The sequence below is a fragment of the Oryzias melastigma genome, linkage group LG17 (genome assembly GCF_002922805.2).
Source record: "Oryzias melastigma strain HK-1 linkage group LG17, ASM292280v2, whole genome shotgun sequence".
Classification (NCBI taxonomy): Eukaryota; Metazoa; Chordata; class Actinopteri; order Beloniformes; family Adrianichthyidae; genus Oryzias; species Oryzias melastigma.
In genome coordinates this window covers 10,475,123-10,485,542 of record NC_050528.1, presented here as the reverse complement: position 1 = coordinate 10,485,542, position 10,420 = coordinate 10,475,123, and the positions used below count along the sequence as shown (strand labels likewise).

Below are 10,420 nucleotides of genomic sequence, written 5' to 3'. Positions count from 1 at the left end.
TTTCACACTTGCGGCTGTAAAATGCTTCAAAGCGCTATTGCTTTCAGCAATCAGACGCAATTTCTTCAGGAATTGCAAATCTAGTTCGGTTTTTGTCCTGCTGCCGTGATGTAAACTGTTCTAATACGCTCTCTGGAAGTCATCTGTTGTCTTTTCTCCGGTAAGTACTAAAAGAATAACTTTATATTTGTCGGAAATAAATCATTAATGTTTATTATGATTGTTTATTTTAGTGCAAGTAATTCGATTTTTAAAAATTCTCAGCAACGTTAATATCTATCATGTTTAAAGTTTAAAAAATGACGTTTTCTCAGTATTTTTATTGCTAGTTATTTTCTTTAATCACAAAGTTATAACATATAAGGACATGATTCAGATCTGCTACAGTAACACCAGAATCTCTTCATGTGAAGTTAAAATGTGAAGACAGAAAACATTCAGTTAATAAGAACATGTAGTTTCAATATTCAATTTTTAATAAATGTGTACATGTTATATTTAGCTCTGTATTGTGATTTTAATGTATATTAAATGTTTTTTTTTAATTGTATCTAATGTTTGTCTTCTATGTTCCCCTTCAGGTCTGCTTCTGGTGATGAGTGGATTTATAATCCAAAACAATCCAGCATTTACATTTAAAGGCAGTAAAATTCTAATTTTAACATATGAAGATGACTCCTGCTGATGTGATTCAATAAAAATCATGTTTAACATATTTGAGTGACCAGTCTCTTCTGTTTATTCACTGTTTTAGCATATATGTAAGACAAAAGGAAATGTGGGTCAAAGTCAGATCTGTACAAAATTTATTTTTGAAGCAGATGAAATCATTCAAAACATTACAAACATTAATCATTGAAAATTCAGAATTAGTTTCCCTTTATTCAAAGTATTGACCTCTTTACACATGTCATGGTTAGAAAGCATCATCTATGATAATACTGTCTGTTTTTATATTTAAAGAGCCCAGCCTAATAAATGATCCTTAAGAGTGCATTTCTATTTACTGAAAATAAAATCAGTAAGAAATGAAAGAAAATAAAGTTTAGTGCTGGGTTGAAGAGTGTGCAGCTGCTGGACGTTCTCTCCAATCCCCATGACAGCTCCAGACTCCAGACGTCGCCCGTTCACGTCCTCCACAGTGATGAGAGAACAAGGAGCTGCTCTTCCTTGTAGAATTAAAAATAAAAGATGTCCACCACCGTCTGAATCAGCTGAACCAGGTGATGTGGGTCCTCGCCGAGCTCACGTCGCTGTGGTGGTTTTGTATAACGGTCCTTCTGGTGCCAAATGGAAATGATGTCACCATTAATCCAAACTGTAATTGTAAGGAAAAGAAAATAGATTTCACTCAAAAATATTAGTACATGTGCTGTTTCTGTAAAGATGAGCTAAACACACAAAATAAAATATTTCATCTTGTTTATGCTCAAAATCCATGTGAATATCTTTAAACCAAATCTTTTAAGAAAATTAGTTTCTTTGAAAGAACATGTCAGTATTTAGTTTGGATTGTCAGAAGAGGAGGCAGCATCAGTCTGTTTAACCTCTTCAGACCTGATGTTTATCACATTCTGACTGATTAGTTCATTCTGCTTCACTGTGACTGTGTTTAGAGGATTCACCTAAATATTAGCTCCAGCTTTAAGACGTTGACATGATTAACTTAACTAAGAAGTAAAGATAAATGCTCCTCATAGTGTAATCACAGCATTATGTGATCATATCAACAATTTGATTTAGCACTAGAGAAAAACTACGTTTCACACAATCATATTACTGTTGTGGTGTATTTTTTAATATGTATATAAAGACTACAGTAACTTAAGACTAAATAACTCTTATTAAATAAGATATCTTAGGACCAAATAAATAACATGTTCAAACAATGGATGTTCAGTTCGTACTAAACTCGTACCACGGGAAAATACGTTTTCATTGTTGTCTAAAAGTCACTTCCACAGCGTTACAGATTGTGTGTAAAACACCAAGTACTCACCTGTAAAGATTCATGATGTAAATAATCCACCGCGGTGCAGCTTTGCTGGAGAATTGAAGCTGTTAGCCGTTAGCATGAGGAGCCGCAGACGGCAGAGCTGTGGGCGTGAATTAAAACAAACCGGAGGAAAAGCGGGTGAACTCGGTCCCGCCCCTTTTCCCCATATTTGGAACGTCCGTGTGAGGTGGAGTTAACTCCAGCCAATATGGCTGCGGCCATGAGCTGAATATTCAGGCTTCATTTCAGGGACTGTGGAAGTCAATGGGTGACGCCAGAGATGCTGCGTCTAATTATATATTAAGTCTATGGTTTTCACCGGGGACTCCGGCTTCCTCCCACCGTCCAAAAACATGCTTCATAGGTTCATTGGTGACTCTAAATTGCCCCTAGGTGTGTCTGAGAGTGAATGTGTGTGATTGAGGCCCTGAGACAGACTGGCGACCTGTCCAGGGTGTACCCCGCCTTCGCCCATCAGTGGCCGGGATAGGCTCCGGCACCCCCGCGACCCCGAAAGGGAAGAAGCGGTCAAGAAGATGGATGGATGTCTGCCTTTATATTATTAATAATTATGTTAAAAAGTTACAGTTTTAACATTTCAAAAATTGGCATTCTGCTAGATTTTTTTGACTATTTTGGCATTTACTAAGATTTTTTAGGCTATTTTGGAGGTTTCAGTTACATACTAGCTGTTTTGGCTAATTGAAGCTTTTCTTTTCAAGTTTTTTTTAAGCTGTTTTGGAGTTTGGCTAATATTTACACGCTAGCTGTTTTGGCTAATTTAGGATTTTTCCAGTTTTTTAGGATATTTTTAAGTCTAGCCATTTTTTTCCTTAGTTTTTCAGACTAATTTGGCATTAAGCTAATATTTTAGCTGGCTATCAGCTTCAGCGTTTTTAGCTATTAATTTCAGCATCTTCAGCTATCAGCACTAGCATCTTCAGTGGCCAAATTCAGCTTACAGCATTCACACTAGCATTATTGCAGGTAATGCTATATATCTAGTTCATAATTATGTTAAAAAGTTGATTTTAAAGTTTTAAAAATGTAGTTTTAGTTTTCAATAAATGTTTTTCCTGTTCAGCGACCTGAGATGTGTTTTGGATTTTGGCCCCTTGTGCGGTTGAGTTTGACTCCCCTGCAGTGACTATAACTAAATGGATGAATATGTGGCAACTTTGAAACTTCATAACTGTTAAAAGCACTGGCAAAGTGGGCAAAGATACAATTACTAGACTTTAAATGACTTATTAATTATGATCAGGTACATTTTTTCAATCACATTTTTGCATTTACAACTGAAAACATTAACTACATGTTTTATCACCTTCTCATTGGAAGGTGATGGGCCTCTCCCTGGTGCTAAACCCCTGCTGCATTTTTAATCAACTTTCCACATTGCCAATTAACTGTTATTGTTTTTCATTTCAAGCTTTACCTCGGTTTTACAGGGTCATGCAAGTTTCTGTGAACCTAAAGTCATAAAATGTACAGCGTGCCACCCCAGAGCCCTTTGTTAAGTACTTTCTGCGCTTAAGAAAGATGAAACAGCAGAATTACTCAGAAACGATTGTCTTTTAGGAGGTATCGGGGCACCAGGAGAAATAGTGCAATGCTGCACAAACTCTTATCCTCTCGGTTCGCAGAAACTCCCTGAGCTCTACTTTCATTTTACTTGTGAAGGAACAATCACTTTTCTTGTTGATCTTCAACAGCAACATATGTTGAAATGTTCTTTCTTAAGATGTTTTAAGCTAAAATTGATGGAAAGTTCACTTCAGAGGAGAAAATGGGTTAAAAATAGCATTTAGTACAGTAAAGAGACTTTTTCCTTATTTAAAATTCCTTAATGCCAATGAACATTATTCATTTTTGAGAATACAATTGTTATGGTGTCTGCTTAATTTTCTACATTATTACAGGACAGAAAAAAAGACAATAAATTGGTGTATTCTGTTAGATAAATTTATTGAATAATGACATTTTTCTTTTATTATTTCAAAAGTTTGGTAGTTATTAGTTCTGTTATTAGTATGTTATTGTTATTTGTATAGTTATTGGTAATTATTCTTTAAAAAAAATTAAAATAAAAACTCCATGGTCCCTGCAGGATGTCTAGAACAGAATAGAATAGAATGCTTTTATTATCATTATGCCTTGTACAATGAAATTAAGGTGAACTTGTCTTCAATGTGAACGGTTAATAAATAAAAAAAGAACACCTTACATTTCAAATAAATGTGCAAAAACAAGAAAGTGTTGGTAATGCTCCACAATGTAATAACTTAGGAACAATCTGAGTATAGGATTTATCTGGTAAAGGATTAGTGGTAAAAATAAGAAGTATTGTCCTACTTTTTTTTACTACGCTGTAATAATATAATAATAATATAATAAATTACACAAAATACATGAATAACTTTATTATGACATTATCTATGTGCTATTAATATATTTTGTTTTTTTCCTCTTCTTACCTATATATAATAAAAACTTTTTTTTTTTTAAGATCCTCTCACCTCAACAAAATCCTGACCAGCAGGGGGCAGTAACATATCTTATTCCTCAAAGTAAAAGATCAGAGAACATTCAAAACTAAAGATATACGATTTATTAGAATGTGAATCATCGTTATCATCCACAAAAACAAAAGATATATTAGCTAATTACAAAAAATAGAATAAAACATAAAATATTATTTGACAGGAAAAGAGAAGTCCCCCGATTTACAAGTTAATGCCACAGCACTCCAAAGAACTGTTAGGTTAAACATTAAAGAAATAAATGGAAAGAGTGTCATAATGGGGTTTGTAAATTATAGAAAGCTTTATTTTATGGTGCAAATTTAATCATTCACTAGAATTTTTTCTCATATTTTGTAAATTTGTTTAATAATTCTCACTGTCATTTTCAAAAAGACATTACCATATATATATATTAAAGATCTAGAAGCTTCTGCAGTATTTTTACAGAATATTGATAAATATTCCTTTTTTTAATTCACATATGCATTTTTTTGTTCATCAGAAGAAGTAACTTTTGTTTTTATTTTTTAACAAATTGTTCTTATGGTGTGAAATTTACTTGTAAAATTTATTTTATATGAATACACAACATAGAATATTAAGTTGTGTTTCTACTTTTCCATTTAACTAAAGTTGCAAAAATCTGCAGCTTTTTAGTGTTTACAATGTTTCAAAGAAAATATCTTTTAAAGAATATTTGCACACAATTGTGCATATAGACTAAAATATGTGTATATTGTTAAAATGTAGAATTTGACGATAAAGATCAACATGAAATAAGATCAGCACACAGAAAAGCACCAGTATCTGGGGATGAGGTTGGCTTTTTGAGCTTCTCTGTGTTTTAGTCAACAGTTTTTTGGACCGCAGCCCCTCAAAGAACCCATCAGAGATTCTGGTGCTCCAGGCTCTTCTGGGGCCCTCTAGGGCTTGTTTAAAACCACAACGCTCTGGCGTGAAGAAACTTTGTGATGACAGACATGGAGATCAATAAAACGAGAACTGCTGCATCATCAGTCAGTGTCTGCTTTGGCAGGTATGATAAATTTAGCTGCATCCTTGGAGGTTGGTTTTTCACAAACATGCAGAAGTAAATCTGTTTCCTCTTCAGGTGTGGTGGGATTTCCTGGATCTAGAGAATCTCCAGATGTAAAGTTACAATACCTCTTTTTTTCCTGATGTGTTACCTGTATTTTTACATGTAACCTCAAATAAGAAAGACATGGAGTATTTCAATAGTGATACCAGGTCTAGAATCAGGATTTTTTGATAACGAAAACCACTTTTAATATAGAACTTCCAAACACAGCAGTAAAATAAAATCAGTTTTACTGTACAAAAAGGTGTTTAAAAGAGACTTTAAAACAATATATCTTAAGATGCTTAAACCGGAGTAAAGTATGCTTCTAAAATGGGGGTCTACAACACTAAAAGATCCATTTGGACTAGTTTCTAACTGACCAAAACCTGACAAAGACACAGAGTTCCACTTTACTGTTTAGAAAAATAAACTTTATTTATGCTTCGTGATCATTCATTTCTAAAATGTAGTTTTTTACATACTGCATTAATATAACTGAATTATAACTATTGTATTTTTCTATATAATATTTACAAAGAATAAATAAACTGTGATAAATCTGTACCTGTATGTTGGGGAAAAGGATTTAAATGAAACCAAATTAGTGTTTTCTTTTTTGTTTGTTTTTTTTTTTTTTTACATAAAAAATGCAAGTTGAATGTTTCTGTGTATATTAATCTATATGTGTGCTTGTTATCTGCTACTGAAAATGGACTCCTCTCACTTCCTTTTCAGATATTTTTGTCTCTGTTTTTTATTTTTTTTTTCAAGTTTTAATATTTAGTTAACATTTTTAAGATCTTGTCTCCGTTTTTCTTTAAAATGTCTAAAATACTATCATATATATTACATTTTTCTTTACAATTTTTTACAATATTTACAATTTTTAGCGGCTAAAATAAAAACCCGAAAGAGATAAGCCGAAAGGTGGAAGAAGATATTACAATTTTAATTTGTTTGCCTTTGACAGCACCACATGCAAGTTCCTTTCAAAATAAAATACAGTTTCTAAGATCCTCCTCGTGCAGCAGCAGACATACTTGAATTACAATACAAAATACCCAACATTGTATTTTCTATCACTTTGGTGAACCTTCATCCTTTTCCTCTGTGTAGTACTGCATGTAAACATGACAACACTGGTGTAATCCAATTAAAAAACAACTATACACGTGAATAAAAAATATACTTGAAGAATATTCCCTCAGCAATTACTGTTGTGCAGCAGAATATAAAATTATCTGCTTTAATTAACTAATGAGTGTATTATTTATTCAAAGCATTATCATTTTTCTTTAAGTCACAGAGGAGGGATAAAAGAACTACATGTGGCTCCAGAGCTTCAGGTTCTAAGACAATAAATGGTTTGAGTGTAAATGTCAATTTGACCTAAAAAAAAAACTGATTTTCAGTTTTATGCTTCATCATTCCAACCTTCCATCACTTTTGCGCTGCTTCCATGATCCTTTCACCCTCTTGAAAATCTCTTGAAATTCTTGTATTTTTTTTTTTTTACATTTTTTTAATTGTATTTTAATTTCATTGTTACCTTAAAATATTATTGGGTGACCTCTTGTCAGTCTTTTTTTTAATGATTATTTTTTGTCATTAAAAACAAGACATCCTACACTTATAACTGAGTCTGTGGCTATTTTCTCATTTCAAGCACAAACATTTGATTTTATCGGTCGTAACATTAGACATTCATGCAAATTCAAACTTTATTTTCACAAAAAGACCTTCTTGAAATAAAGAAAATAGTCCAAAGGATCGCCTGGACCACCGGGACCATTCGGACCAGATGGTTATCAAGGGCTTTCAGGTCAGTATATATTAAAGTCATGTGAATTCTTTCAGCATCAGCTTCACAAGGACAAACAACTCCGAAGGTGGCAGAGTAACAAGGATACAGGAGTGTTAAATACACTCCCCTCAGCTCAGTGTTTTGCTTCAGTCTTTACTTTAGTTCTAGGATGCCAGCATCATATCCATCACTGTCACATGTATGAAATCGCAAGAAAATAGCAAGATTTTATTCAAGTGTATTCATTAAAAGTTACTGGAACTGACTGTTTCACTCGGTTCATCATGATCCAGGCATGAATGCAAATTCAAATGTATTCATATAGTACTTTTCCTGAAAAAGATAACTAGATAAAAAAGGGTAAAAATTAAAATTAATGCTGACAATCTTAAAAAAATTACGTTTTAGAAATTGGTTTGAGAAACCAACAACTTTATTTATTTATTTATTTTCACTAACAGTTCAAAACCAGCTTTCACACACTAAAATCCCAGTTTTCATATAAAATATACTAAACAAATATCATAAAGCAGTAAAAACAATAAAATAAAACAGATACATTCCTTATTTTAAAGTTTTCACATGCCTTTGATGTCTATTAACAGATAGGATTTAAAAGTGCAGTTGTCAGCAGTAAAAAAGGCAAGGTGAGGACAGAAAGAGATCAAAATATGCCAAATTTAACTATTAAAACTCGAACAAAACGAACATGAAATAAAAACAGCTTGTTAATAAAGATTGAGAATAGTAGAGGTGTAAGCACAGTGCCTTGGGGTACTCCAGATGTTACTATTAACCATCCCAGTGTTTTCCTATTCATTACAACACTCTACTATTAAAGAATCCTGCCATCAATATTATACGACTCTGCCATTTTGTATGAGAACAGTTTGTGATTAATTGACAGAAGTGCTGCAGAATAGACGGCACCTGTCTGATCACTGTTATATATCGAAGGCCAGCCAGAACAGAGATAAGTGACGAGGTTTGTGACACATGAGATAGCACAGGAGCAACATGTTTAAATAGTTTGTTGTAAACAATTTTTTTCAGTATTTTACCAAAGAATGGAAGAAGGGAGACTGAGCGGAAATTTGGGTGTCAGTTTTGGAGTCATTTTTATGAAGTGGAACTAAATCTGCTTATTTTCATTCAATTGGAAAAATACCTTGTTTTATTTGCTTGTAAAAAATGTAAAGATTTATGATTTATTAATGAAATAAAATTTGCTTAAGCTTCCTGTGAAAAAAAAATAAAGCCAACAATCTTAAAATATTTTTTATGAATTGAAATGAACTCTTCTTACTTAAAACAACACACTTTTACACATTGCACAATGGATTCAAACAGTCCTTCAAACAGGAGTGGATAAAAAGGTTTTATTTTTCATTGTAGTTTGATTTTTTTGTGAGGTCTGTAATTAGAAAAGTTCTTGGAGAAGGAGATAATGCATCACAGGAGGTCTTTGTCAATAGAGGAAGCATAACCCCGATTTGCCATATTTATAACATTGCTCTCCTTCATCGACTTTGTCTATTTATTTTTTCATCCTTATCTAATTAAGTTCATGAATTGATTTTGTGGCGTTATAACTGCCATAATTATTAACAGCTTCTGTCTGGGGAAGCAGATCCAAGCAGGGATTTTTCAACTTTTCGCATTATATAGAAACTCTACATGGATTCAAATCGATCACAGCACAGATTTATCTCATATTAATGGAAATAAAAGGGCATCAGGAAGCTTTCAAAGGACTTTGCATGCACTCCACACATCTGCAGCCTCTTCCTGCTCACCTACACAGACAAATTCACTTTAGAAGTGTGTGGATCATTTGAAGCTTTTCATCAATGTGGTTTAGAAAATTCCTCATTGACAGCTTGGACAAGATTTGGGTTTGATAGATCACATCACTAAAATGATGAGATAACCGTCAAAAACCTTTGCTAATTGGAGCGCGTCCATCAAATCTGCTTTCCAGTCTCTTCTCACTCGATGAAGAACAAATAAAAAAGTCTTTTGTTTTCATTTTATGACTGTGCTGTGTGCAGATTCCACTGCAGTTACCATTGGACAGATAATAGAGGTGGATTTATGATCCCAGAGTGTCGTCCTATCTTTGTGTTTAAAGAAGTATGAATCGCTCCTGTTCATTTTTCTGTAGGAAAGAAAAGGAACAGTGGATTCATTATTATAAGGGCAGTGATTAAACATTGAGTAAGTCCGTTTTATTGTTTGGATGTTTAAATGCATTCACTGTTTCATTTGGAATAAAAAGACAGTAATTAAAAATTATAACAAATAAGTGCTTGCACTCACTAATTTTGTGGTTTTTAAAGCATTAATACATTTTCAATATGTGCTTTTTACTATATGGGGTTGCTGGAGCCTATCCCAGCAACACAGGGTCATACAGAGACATTTAACGACACAAACATATTCAAACCTAAGGACCAATTTTAGAGTCACCAATTAACTGAATGAAGAATGGTTTTCAGACTGTGGAAGGAAAAGAAAAACCCACGCATGCAAATTCGAAAGGACCCAAGCGGGATTTGAACTTCGGCCTTCTCGCTGTGAGATGAGAGTGCTAACCACTACATCACTGCGCATCTGGTGTTTGAAAGCAGAAATTTAATTAGACGTCTTTGGCTCCGGTCCTCTGGGAAACCCGGCCCCTTCTGGAACGTCTGTTTACGGCCGTCCGAGTGATGTAGGACTTCCAGATCCATTCTTAGACTGACAGAGCAGAAATGTCAAAAGCAAAAATAAATAAATAAAAGTCTTAAAAGAGGAGAAAAACACTTCCTATTCTTCATGTTTTATATTTTATGTCAAAATTGTGAAGCAAAGCATTCATTTAGTCTTACATTGTCACAAGTTTTTGCTTAAATTTCAGCTTGATCAAGGATTACATGGTCTTCCAGATTCTCATAGGGGTGGGCAATACTGGGAATTAGGGTAAAGATCCAATAACAAGCAATTATAGTGCTAGTATCGCCGATATCGATATT

General features: G+C 33.5%; 2 long non-coding RNA genes across 2 annotated transcripts; one reads left to right on the top strand and one right to left on the bottom strand.

Annotated features, from left to right (window-relative positions):
* Positions 1 to 81: 81 nt before the first annotated feature.
* On the top strand, positions 82 to 713 carry LOC112147577. Its single transcript, XR_002919478.1, has 2 exons — positions 82 to 160; positions 582 to 713. It is a non-coding gene; the product is annotated as an uncharacterized LOC112147577 (long non-coding RNA).
* A 70-nt stretch (positions 714 to 783) lies between these two features.
* LOC112147576 lies at positions 784 to 2,320 on the bottom strand. The gene is made up of 2 exons (XR_002919477.2): positions 2,000 to 2,320; positions 784 to 1,318 (listed from the first exon to the last, which is right to left on the bottom strand). It is a non-coding gene; the product is annotated as an uncharacterized LOC112147576 (long non-coding RNA).
* Between the last annotated feature and the right edge of the window lie 8,100 nt (positions 2,321 to 10,420).